A 13,220-nucleotide genomic window follows, 5' to 3' on the forward strand; every position below is an offset into this window, starting at 1 on the left:
TGTAGATGAGAGCCGCTCAGGGTTTCCTTCTGTAGACTCTGCAACTGATCAGATCTCCCCAAGGGGCACTGTTAACTCAAATTCTTATGAGTGGAATTTTAGAAAGGGGAGAGAATAACAGTAGCTTTGGGGCACAAGGTCCATAATGAGCTTAGTGCTTAGTGAAACTCCCAAAGTTCTGAACATCCCATCCTCTTTAGAAATTTCTTCTCCTAACCCTGAAAGTTTCTTCCAGTGTGTGACATAATGCAAATTTGTGTGGAGCCAGGCACAGCGAGTCTATTACTACAGAGTTGGGATGCTGTCTTTTAATAGACATCCAGCATGGGAATATGGCTGAAAACCACTATCCCCCTCCCCATACCTTATCTATAGCAGTGCAATTGGAATTTCACACAAGGTTTTCCTTCTTTGGTTTGTTTAGAGAGGACACCTAGGTGCAGATTGTGTTTGTGTATGTTAAACCTCCTGTGTTTTGTTTTAGATATATTTCAGTCTGTTCTAATATAACAAATGTTTTTTAGTCTGAACATTCTAAGAGCCATCACTCAAAGGTTAATTGCTGTCAATGAGAAAGGATATCTTCCCACATTTTTTTCATGGTGATTAAACCATCCCACTTCTTTTTTTCTTTTACCTTAATAACAGATTACTGACACTTGGAAATTATAATCATATTGGCTCAATCTTTATGGAAAGATTACCAATTATTGCCCAGCAAAATAGGCATTTCTGTCTAATAGAGTTTTTCTCTCCATGCCTTTCTCTCTCTCAGTTCAGTGCTTTTAAATACATTTTAGGTGAATGAATACATTGTGTCATGCTGTGATTTAATATTTTTAAAGACTTTATTGATAACTTTTTAAAAAACCTATGTGGGAGAAAGATTATTCATTCAATGTGAAATCTTCATAGATCTTTAGATGTTTACAAGGTAGAAGGATGGCCAATGTTAATTACCCCTACTCTGGTACAAGTTCTGAAATGAGTATTTGCTGTGAAGAGTTGTGAACAGCTAGGATTTTTGTGCTGGTCTGTGGATTGAGCATTGCACTGTCTCTTTGGGTGCATTACTTCATTTTGTTCTCAAAACAACAAAGATTCAGTAAAATTGTGAAATTTTTCCTTAGGCATGTAGCTAGCAGGTTTAAGAAAAAATAAAAACAAACACTTGAATTCAGATCTCTCTATCCCTAAGTTCTAGTGCTTTCTTATGCATACAGAGAAGAGTATTGGTTAGAATCTTAGAAAGTTGTATGTAACTTCAGAGGCTGCAACAGGACGATTGATAGTATAAGGCCAGCTTCAGGAACTTGGTGAGACCCTGTATTAAAATAAAAAGGTGTGGGGATGTTACCCAGTGGTAGTACATCCATGCGTGGTTCAATCCTCAGTTCCACACACACACAAACACACACACACACACACACACACACACACACACACAAAGAAGAAGAATGTTGTTAGACTGTTTCCATTGTTGTATTCTAGATAATGGAAATGTTGAAAAGACTGACAATAACTCTATTCTCTCACCACCCCTGCCCTCATTCATACTATTTTTTTTTTTATTTTTAATGTTCCTCAGCATCAACTAATAAAGTCTGCCAAGGTGTCTGGCTCAATGTGTTCAAAACAACATAGGCTAGTTTAATTTAGCAGCACTCCAAAATGAAAGGTTCATGCTGCCAAGTACAAACAGACCTTCTGTGGGATGTTAATTTGATTATAGGAGAGAATGCTTGTCTTTCCTTTCTATGTGCATAAAGAAGCTGGCAGATATATAAGGATTTTGAGTATAAAGAGTATAAAGGATTTTGACTTGTTTATATCTGTGTAATTGATATGAAGTGGGTAGTCCTAATAAACATTTTTCTTTTTGTAGTCTTTGGTTATTTTCATTCTGTAACCTGCCAGCTAATTGTGAATTGCATGCTCTTTTGTTCTTTGTTATTTTTACTTTGGATCTGGTTTTATGATTGGTTGCAGTAGGGATTTATTGGTAGGAACATAGATTATTTCCCCATTTGAACAGATTGTATGTTTTTATGACAGATTATTCTGTCACAGAGTGATTCAATCAGAGCCTTGTGCAGGGGTGTTACTATATGACTTTGTGCAGCCATTTTAAAAAAAAATAACCGCTTCATTGATATATAATTCACATTATTATCAAGGTCACTCCTTAAAAGTGCAATTCACTGAGTTTTAGTATACTCACATAGTTGTGTGCCTATCCTGCTGTCTAATTCTGAAACGCTTTTGTCACCTCCAAAGAAGATCCATACCCTTTGGTCATCACTCTGCACTCACTCTTGCTCCATGTAGCAAGGAATCTCCTTTCTCTCTGTGGATTTACTTGTACTGGACATGTTCTATAAATGTAATCATTCTGCCCTTTGTGTCTGGCTTCTTAGCCTATTTTTGAGGTAGCACATAACAGAACTTTATTCCTTTTTTATTGCTAAATAGTGTTCTATTATATGGATACACTGAAGTTTGTTTATCCATTTATCAGTTGATGTATATTTGGGTGACTTGCACTTTGTGGTTCTTATGATAATGCTACTGTGAATATTTTTGTTTTTGAGTTGACTTATGTTTTCTTTTGGGTAGATACTTAGGAGTGAAATTTATTGGCCATAAGTAAATCTGCCAGACTGTTTTATAAAGTGACTCTGCCATTTTACATTCCCATCAGCAATGTTTGAAGATTCCATTTCTCTATATCCTTGCCAACACTTTGCCATGGTATTTTTCCATAATAGTCATCCTAATGGGTATGAAGTGACATCTCATTGTGGTTTTGATTTGGATTTCCCTGATAACTAATGATATTGAATGTTTTCATGTGCATGTTAGCCATTGTTTATCTTTGTTAAACAAATGCCTATTCAGATCCTTTGCCTATTTTAAAATTGAGCTGTTCTATTCTTGTTCAGTTCTAATAGTTCTTATGTATTCTGGATATACACAAATGTACTCTTATCAGATATATGAAGTATAAATTTTTTCTTATTTTATACTCTTTTCACTTCTTATGAAGCATGTATATTTTTATTGGAGTCTAATTTACCAATTTTTTGTCTCTTTATGCAGTTTCTGTGAAATTTTCTATAAGTTTTAAAAAAACACAACAGACCATATTTCTCAGTGTCCCATTAAAATTTTTTTGAGAGAGAGAGAGAGAGAGAGAGAGAGAGAGAGAGAGAGAGAGAGAGAGAATTTTAATATTTATTTTTTAGTTTTTAGTGAACACAACATCTTTGTTTGAATGTGGTGCTGAGGATCGAACCTGGGCTGCACACATGCGAGACAAGCATCCTACCGCTTGAGCCACATCCCCAGCCCCCATCAAAAAAATTTTTTTACAGAAATAATGGTCATTTAATTAACTACACATGGGTTAGAGGTATTAAAAAATATTTTGTTTTCAAATATTTTTATCAAATTTAATGAGAGAAGCCTAAGTTTTCAAACCTGATATCTAGTGCCCTTTTTTAAAAATCAGAAAATGTCTTTGAGTGTTCTGCTTAGCTCAGAATGCACATATTATTCTGTAGACATTTATATGTGTCTCATGTATTTTGAGGACTTGACTGGGTTTGGAGATCAAGGGATGCTGGGAACATGGTCCTGTCCTTGAGGAACAAGAGGTCATGTACCAGGCTACTGATTTCTACAGAGGGTAGTGGCACCAGTGGAGGAAGAAGGGCACTGTCTGGGTGAGAAAGCCTCCCAGGGAGTCAGTGCTAGTGCTCTGTATGCAGAGATGTGTGGGTGATCAGAAGCTTTTGTTATAATCTGTGATTCTTCTTTTCAGACACTTGCTGCTATGGGTGTTGTGTACATTGACACCAGTTATCTGTAACAGCAATATTTATGGATATTGATGTAATGAAATGTAGACATCATTGTGATGATTTGAAACCTAGAAGTAAGCCTGAAGAAAGCCACTTTTCTTTGATTTCTTCAGAATTTCAAGAATGGGGACTTCCTATTTACTAATTAATTTAGTGTGGTGTGTTTGTGTATCTGAGTTCCTGCCCAAGCAGTTCTGGGTAGTCAGAGCTACAATGTGAGTCAAGGAGGAAAACCTGTTTTGCTGAAGGGAAGATTGTGAATAGAGGGTGGGGTGAGTCCTGTTAAGGAATTTAGATCTATCTTTAATAATGGAGAGCTATTGATGAGTTTTGGTGTGTGGGGGGAACATGGTTTTTCCCTGTTATTGTAGCACAGATGCTGGTTGTGAAGACTAGAAATTAGAGAATTGTGGGGCTGTTGGACTAGTCAAGATGAGAGCTAATGAGGATCTGAGCTAGGATACTGATGGTAGAGATGGGTACACATACTGGAAAATTTTAGAAGGTGCAAGTCTGGATGCTTGGCTGAAGTCAACCATCATAAGTTAAAAGGAGGCTTACTAAATAAGGAAGACTTCTGAAGAAGGTTGCAAAGGAATGAAATGCCACAGAAGTAAGCATGATTTTAGGACCTTGGGGTTAAAAGTGACAGAGCAAGGGCCATTCTCAGGCTCTTCCACAAGAGGGAGGAAATAGTGTCTCCTCCCATCTGTGCTTTTTAAAATCCCAAGAGAATTCTTTTTTTTTTAACTTACTATTATTTTTTTAGTTGTTGATGAACTTTGTTTATTTTTATGTGGTTCTGAGAATCAAACCTGGTGCTTCACACATGCTACACAAGTGTTCTACCACTGAACCACAACCCCAGCCCCCAAGATCACTCTTAGGCTTGGAATTTTTGCCCCCTGCTCAGGCAGAAGTTTTGCTGGGAGCTCCCTGCCATCTTCAGTAGCATTCCCAGAATTGGGGAAGCATTGTGGAGCAGAGCCATTTGTTCCTCTTTGGTAATTCAAGCTGACTTGGGCAGTAAAGATCTGAAGCAAAAGGTTGAGAATGCCTCAGAGGTTTGTTGCCTGGGTAGCCTGTGATGACAGCGTTTCTATCCAAGAACAAGGTTCACAAGTGAGTAGACTATAATGCAGGAAGTAAACAGAGTTCACTTTTAGACCAGCTTAGTTTGGGATGTGACTGTCCAGATGTTACATTCCTGTGACTATTCACTTGACTTCCTTCACTAATAAAAGCCACTTTAGGGACAGGTTATTTTTTTTGCTATGAGTTTCCAGAGCCTAGCCCATGACTTTTCATCATCCTCGAGAAATATTACCAGAGCAGGGAATAAAAGAGAGAGAGAGAGAAGATATGGAAAGTGTGACCTTGACTATTTACAACTAAGGAAAAAATGGAAAAATATAGGTGAGAGTAAAGTTAAAAAATCGTGTTATAATGGACAAAACCAATTAGTAGTCTGTATTTGCAATAAAAATTTTATAGCCAAAATACACCATAAACAATTAATATCTGAAAAATTATTTAATGTATTTCTATTAGTATTAAGGAGATATATATGTGTGTGTGTATATATATATATATATATATATATATATATATATATATATATATATATATAAAGAATATATCCACAGACATTTTTGATGACTATATTTCTTCTGAAAGGAAATATTGAAAATTTGAAAAGATATCTGGTCCATGCATAACTTTTTAACTTAGCCAATTATAAATGTAGCACTGAGTTAAACTTCCCATCAAACATTTGCACAGAGACAATATTTAAGACAAATTTCTAAAAGTGATTTTTTGAGAGTTTCTTTATGAAATATCCATTTTTTCTGCAACAAAACAAATGGAAAATATTAAGAATTGTAGAAATATTTCTACTTTCCCCACTATTGCTCAATGACAATTCTGATACAGATTTCTGGAAAGTGCACTATATAGATAATGGTATAAATAACACCATTAGCCATGTCTCTACCCTGAGTAATTACCAGGATATTTACATTGGTGATAAAAATTATGAATATAGAGAAACTCCTAGTAATGTTGTAAAAACAATTTACCAAGATGAAAAATGTGGGAAAGCCTTCCTTGAATGCTCAAAATCTATTACTTATCCAAATATTCATAGTCAAGACAAAACTTGCAAGTGTAAGGTATGTTAAAGGGCTCTTAATCACAGTGCAGAGCTTGCTCAATACAAGAGAACTTATAGAGAATGAGAGCCCTATACTTTTAAAGAAAATATCAAAGCATCAGCTTGCTCAACATCTTCTAAACACAGTAGATACTATGACAATGATAAACCCTATAAGATTAAAGAATGTGGAAAAACTTTTAGTGAAATGTTACAACTTGTTAAGCATCTGAGGATTTATACTGAAGAAAAGACCTATAAATGTAAAAACTGTGGCAAAGCTTTAAAAATTTTTCAACTCTTACTAAACACCAAGAATTTATTCTACAGATAAGACCTACAAATGTGAAGAATGCAACACACTCAAAAACGTTACTCAACATTACAGTGTTCATACAGGAGATATGCCATGCAAATGCAAACAATGTGATGAAACTTCTAATAAATGCTCCAATCTTATTTGTCACCAGTGGACACATACTAAAGAGATGCCGCACATATGTAAACAACTTTGCAAAACTTTTACTCAAAAACCAAGCCTTAAGAATCACCAGAGAATTAATGCTGGAGAGAAGCCCTACAAATGTAAAGTGTGTGGCAAAAGTTTTAATACAAACTCACATCTCTATTGCCACAACAGGATTTATACTGGAGAGAAGCCCTACAAATGTAATGTGTGTGGCAAGAGTTTTAGCCAAAAATTATTAATTACCCAGCACCAGTGGATCCACACTGGAGAGAAGCCCTACAAATGTAAAGAGTGTGGCAAAGCTTTTAATAGCATCTCACAGCATAATTGTCACAAAAAGATTCATACTGGAGAGAAGCCCTACAAATGTAAAGTGATTTGCAAGAGTTTTAATCACACATCTTCACTTACTCAGCACCAGAGAATCCACACTGGAGAGAAGCCCTACAACTGTAAAGAATGTGGCAAACGTTTTCATCACAAAAAATCACTTACTCAGCATCAGAGAATCCACACTAGAGAGAAGCCCTACAAATGTAGAGAATGTGGGAAAGCTTTTAATCAAAAATCAATACTTACTCGACACCAGAGAACCCATACTAGAGAGAAGTCCTATAAATGTGAAGAATGGCAAACCTTTTAAAATTGAAGATCATATCTTACTAAACATCATAGATTTTATACTGGAGAGAAGCTTTACAAATGAAAACATTGCATCAGGGTCTTTAAGGATGAATCAACCCTTATTTCACAGTACTTCAACACTATTTCACACCAGAGATATGATAGCACAGAAATCATACAAGTGTAAAATAGGTGTCAGAGTCTCCAACAGTTGTTCACACCCTACTCAGCACCTCAGAATTCATACAAGTGAGAGGACGTGCAAAAAAATTTTTGCAAAGCTTTTGGCCATTGATCAAACATTTTTAAAACACTGCAGGATTTATAGCATATAGAAACTCAAAGAATGTGTCCAAAACTGTATGTAAATTTCCGACATTTTTGAATTTCTGACCTCATATCTGTAGCAAATGTGGAGTACCATTTGTCCAAAGTGTATACCTTCGATAACAGAAAAATATTCACAAAAACACCTTGAAAAATACAGAGATTGTACTAAGTTTCTTATCTATAGCTCATCCCTTGAAGTATTTGGGACCTAGGTGGAAAAAATCATTTAAATCTAGAAAATGGGTAATTGCTTTTGACATTTGCTGAAAATTTTCTTAACATCTTTATCTGATATTGTAGAAATAAGAAAATACAAGTATAGAATTGTGCATCCCTAAAAGGATACAAATTTTAGTATAAATCAACAATTACTAAAGAGTCTCATTTTTCACAACTGGAGAAATAATAATACTCAGAGTTGATTATTTCAGACCTCTCTTAAGATTTATATGAAATTTAAAATTTAAATTTTTAAGAGCCTTTTAACTTAGGGGCACTAAATCAATAAACCACATCTTCAGATTATTTTTTCATTTTTATTTAGAGATATGGTTTGCTAAATTGTATAGGGCCTCACTAAGTTATGGAGCCTGTCTTTGAACTTGCAAAGCTTCTCACATCCCTAGGGTCACTGCATGGTCCAACATGCCCATTTTACAGAACATTTTTACTTATATTTTATTACAGTTGCAATTTGTTATGAAATAAAGTGTGAATTTCTTAATGTAAACCTTGTCATGCATTTAATGATGTTATTACATCACACATCTCCCACGATTCACTTTGCTAATGGACTGCTAATGCTATAATGTCTCCATTAATTATTTCATATGTTTAATCAAGTATTATTTGGAGAATATTATTTATGTAAATTATATACTCTCTTGTTTGTAATTACGGGAAAATTAAGAGAGTTATGGGAAGGACCTAGAGATACTAAAATAATGCCCAGATAGCCCTATTTTGAATCATGAGTTTAACATTTTACCTTATAGAGTAGCAGTACTCCCTAAGGGATCTACAACTCTAGAGAGTTATACAAGCTCCCAATCAGGGAGAGGAGAAAGACCCAAGAGACTAGGAGCCAAGGTGCGTATTCAGGGAATAAAGCAGGGTTGCTGAAGGGGGAAATAGTCTTAGTATTTTCTGGGGAATTCATATGGTCCATAGGCCCATCCTGACTATTGGACTGAAGAAACCATGTAGTTCCTCATGAATTCTATGACTTTCATCAATTAGGTGACTATACTCACCTCTAGTGTAGGAAAAACATCACAATTTGGGACCAATTCTTTAGTTTTGCATACCCAGTAAAAAAGTGTAACTAGAAACATGTAAATTGATGACTGTAAATAGAAAAAGACATACTGTAGGAGCATTTATGCCCCCACATTTTTTTATTTAATTATATATTTTGATTTTGTAGACCCTTTGGTTTTACTTAATAATTTACAATATAATGTTTGTTACACTTATTGGATTATACGATAGATAGCATGTGTCATGGTCTCCAGAACCCTCTGTAACCCAGTAATTATAAGACACTATAAACTAACCATGTCCCTCCTCAGATCTTATAGCTCCAAGATCCCATGACACCACAGAGAGAGAAACACAATTTTGATTGAAATAAACCTCTGGACTCTAATCTACAAATTCTGTTCAAAATGTAAAAACACAATATTCTCTTCATATGTGAGCCTTTTGGGTCAACAAAACACCACCCACCAACATTTCATTTAACTTTATTTGGGAAAATAAATACTGAAATATAATGATAAGTTCTAGGAGAGTAATATTCACACCATTCTTTATTCCAAAGGGTAAATGTATAGGTTTAATGCTTATCTCCACATTATTTTATGCAGAAAACTGGCTTCATTTTACTTATGAGAGTTTAAACTATTTATAAGGCCAGGAGGGAAGATTCATTACTAGAGGTCTAATGAAAATACTAAAGATCTTCCCTTTTCTTGATTGAATGATGTATGCAATCTTTAATGAAACAGATAAAGAATGCTGATTTCTCAATGCATCTGGCTTGGTGGCTCACTCATTGGAATCCCAATTTATTTAGTCATCTCAAGGCTATCACTGCCTCCTCTACGATCTGACCTGTTTTGGGGAGGACTTGGTGTTCTTCAGGGGATTACCAGGTCATGCAAGATGTGAGAATGAAGTTTTTTTCCTTTGTTCTAACTTGTATTTATTCAGCCTCACTTTAAATACAAGTTAGAACAAGACTTCAGACGCTCACCTGTGGAGAGGATGCTCTGCCCAGCACTTTACAGTCAGGACCCTGAAAAGCTCTTTGGGACTCCCTAGTACATAGGTTCAGTGGTTGGGTTTTCCTAGTCTGGCAAGAAAGTTGCCTGTGTCTGTTACTTTTGCTTTCTCTTGCTTTCATAGGATTACTCAAGGAAACACTGTCTTGTGTGAAGAGAGTGTCTTCCTTATCTATTGGATCTGACCTGCCAAGTTGAGCAGCTGCCCACATACTGAATGTTACAAACACATGTATGTGTTATCTAATCAGTAAGTAGTGTATCTTTAAACTGCATGATTTTTTATTGCATGGGGGAGGAAATTGAGAATGCTTTCTTTGAGTCCTCACAGTACTATTCATAGTATTCATAACACTTCTATTTAATGTTTCGTGTCTGCTCAACTTGTTAGTATTGTTCTTGTGCTGCTTTGTAAAACAAATAGAAAAGAGTTGTAAATCAAAAATTTTGTGATTATAGCTAGTTGGGCAGACTGACTTGGGCAACTCTATTTACTATTGTTGTTTTGTATGGGCTCAAGGTACTCTTTTATACTTTTATTTAACCTTAATGACATTACCATTCATTGAAGAGTTTTTAACTGACAAAACTTCTCGGTATACAAATTTTCCCTTGTCATTTTTAAAATTTATTACTCTTTTTAGGTATACATGATAGTAGAGCAAATTTTGACATATTATACATGGAGTAAAACTCATTTTAGTTAGCATTCCATTCTTGAGGTGTACATGCTGTGGACCTTCCCTGGTGGTGTATTTATATAAAAACATTGAAAAGTTGTGTCTGATTCATTCTACTGTCATTTGTATTCCTATTTCCCTTTTCTTCCCTTAAATCCAACTTTGTATAATCCCTGAATTTCTATTCTTTCCCCCTCCCTTGTTGAGTGCTTTAGCATCTCTATATATTATGTATTATATGTAATGTCTGTTTCATTCTACTATCATTTCTATCCCCATATTTCCTCCTCTCCCTGCACTCCTCTACTTAATCTGAATAAGTATTCTTTCCCATCCCCATTGTGAATTAGCATACACTTATTGGAGAGAACATTTGGTCTTTGTGATTGTGTGTGTGTGTGTGTGTGTGTGTGTGTGTGTGTGTGTGTGTATGTGTGTGTGGTGGGGCTTATTTCACTTAGCGTGGTATTCTTCAGCTGTATCGTTTTACCACCAAATGGCATAGTTTCATTCATCTTTAAAGCTCAGTAATATTTCATTGGTGGGGAAAATTATATATATACACACATAACATTTTATTTATCCATTCATCTCTTGAAGGAAACATCGGTTCGTTCTATGGTTTATCTCTTGTGAATTGTGCTGCTATAAGCATTGGTGCAGCTGTTTCCCTGTAGTTTGCTGTTTTTTAGTCCTTTGGGTATAGTCCAAAGAGAGGGATAGCTGGGTCAAATGATGTTTCCATTCAGGTTTTTCAAGGCGTCTCCATACTGCTTTCCATGGTGGTTGCACAAATTTGGAGTCAATCTCATGAGCAATGCGTGAGTGTTCCTTTTCAAACATCCTCCCCAACATTTATTGTTGCCTGTATTATTAATGATTGCCATTCTGACTCAAGTGATTTGTATAAAATCTGTAGGTTCTTTCTTCACATTATTGTTTCTTTTGCTGAGTAGCAGCTTTTTAATTTGAATCTATCCTCTTTATTTATTCTTGATTTTTAATTATTGTGCTGCAGAGGTTTTGTTATGGAAGTCAGATTGTGGACCAACATTCACCTCAGATTTTTAAATGGCATCCCAAGTTCATGAATGTTTCACTTTTATTGTTTCTCTTACTATCTTGCCTTACAGATCTACATGTTCTAAAAAGACATGAAATGATCTAGCTTCACATACATGATTTTCTGATGACTGTTATTTTTCAATATGTAGCTGCAGATGGTTTAAAATATAAATCTATCATTTCAGACTTTAAATAAAGCACATACATGCCTTGTGTAGAAAATATTCCATCAATAAATTAACATCAAATCTATAATATATATATATATATATATCTTGGCCCATAACACTTATTGTATACTAGATCTACACTTTAGAACCTCCATGAAAGCTCTTATAAATCCAAAGACTGAGACTAACTCCACCAGACATTCTTCTTTTTGAGGGGTGGTACAATGACGAAGATTGAACTCAGGGGCACTCAACCCCTGAGCCACATCCTTATTTTTATTTTATGTAGAGACAGGATCTCACTGATCTGCTTAGTAAATTTTTTTGAATGAGGCTTTCTCTGAACTCATGACCCTTTTTCCTCAGCCTTCAATGCTGCTGAGATTACAGGCAAATCCCACCATGTGAGCTCCCCACAGAGCCTTCTTTAACTTGTTTGAACCCACTTGTTCAGTATGTTTTGTCCTAATCCTCACAATTAGAGATGAAATTATTTTCCTCTCTATGAAAAATCATGGCTACAAAGAGATTGGACTCAACAACACCTAATTACACAGCATGTCCACATTACAACAAAGGTGTGGTATGTAATTCTCCACCTCTCCAAAGAGCTCTTCTTGGCTCCACAAAGTTGGGAGTACTGGCCAACCTTCTGCCATGGCTCATTCAGAAGCCTCCAAGGAAGTCAGTGTGTATGAGGGACAGAATTCCAGGTGGCACGTTGGTGATTAATAGGCTATTCCAGGGAGTAAGGAAGAGCCCAATTCACCAAAGGCACAAAACTTTCATGTGGTTGGTCCAGGATGGGGGCTGCATGAGGGGATTCTTTTCCTCCACCCTTGATGTGTCTTTCCTAACTGTGCATATGCTGAAATACTCATTCAATGACTTGCACTCTTTTCCTGTTTTATGTTTCTCTCTCATGTGGCTTTGGAGGTCTCATGCTTTGGCAATTATTGTGACTTTCTTTTTTCAGTTTTCCAACCTCCCTCATCCCATCTATGTGGAATTTCTGTCTATGCATATTAGTTTTCATTTTATATATTTCCATTTAGTCCAAATTTCAATAACTTCTAGAAAAAATAAATGTTTAATTAATTATCATGCTTGTACTTGCCCTTCACATGTTGATGATGGCAGTATTCAAGAACTATCTTCTGATTTCTATAACTGGAACATAAGTGGGTCTGCTTGAAATGACTGTCCTTTCTTTTGACTCCAGATAATGGGGATCCTTTTTAATATAGCGTGTTAATGCTTTTATGAATATTTATATACAGTACCCAGGAGACTGATCCTGCTTTTTACATGGTTTTCTCTCAGAGAAGGTGGAATTGATCATGTAGGTTCTTAGAGTGGACTCCAGCTCGGACTCTGCCTAGGCTCTGACTAGATTCTATCTGCCTGTGATTTCTAAAAGATGTGACCTATAGCTCTTCCTCTTCTTTTCTTAATTTTAATATTTCACTTAGAGCTTGAGCCACAGGATTGTCACTTTGGAAAAGATGACTTACCAAACCATCACTATCCCCAAGAAAGTGTGCTCCAATGCAAACTAGGAATGAGGGGCCCATTACAC

Source organism: Ictidomys tridecemlineatus, unplaced genomic scaffold, assembly GCF_052094955.1.
Source record: "Ictidomys tridecemlineatus isolate mIctTri1 unplaced genomic scaffold, mIctTri1.hap1 Scaffold_741, whole genome shotgun sequence".
Classification (NCBI taxonomy): Eukaryota; Metazoa; Chordata; class Mammalia; order Rodentia; family Sciuridae; genus Ictidomys; species Ictidomys tridecemlineatus.